Source organism: Theobroma umbraticum, unplaced genomic scaffold (assembly GCF_002168275.2).
Source record: "Theobroma umbraticum cultivar Fairchild unplaced genomic scaffold, ASM216827v3 scaffold_60.0, whole genome shotgun sequence".
Taxonomy (NCBI): domain Eukaryota; kingdom Viridiplantae; phylum Streptophyta; class Magnoliopsida; order Malvales; family Malvaceae; genus Theobroma; species Theobroma umbraticum.
This window is the reverse complement of record NW_018397288.1, coordinates 85,919-86,137: the sequence shown is the minus strand read 5'-3', so window position 1 is coordinate 86,137 and position 219 is coordinate 85,919.

Genomic DNA, 219 nt, shown 5'->3' with positions numbered 1-219 from the left:
TAAGCTCCCAAAATGAGTCAAAATAACTCTATATAATAGAGTTATCACTCATTAAGTGCAAGCTCTAATCTGACTACATATGGCCTATAGGTATATCCATATCCTATACGCAAATCAAGTAATATGATCATATACTATCTCAATTTTTGTCTACACTAAACTCCTTTTCTCAAGTTTGTTTAGGTTCCTAAATCAATTTAACTGGTGGCCAAGCAATTA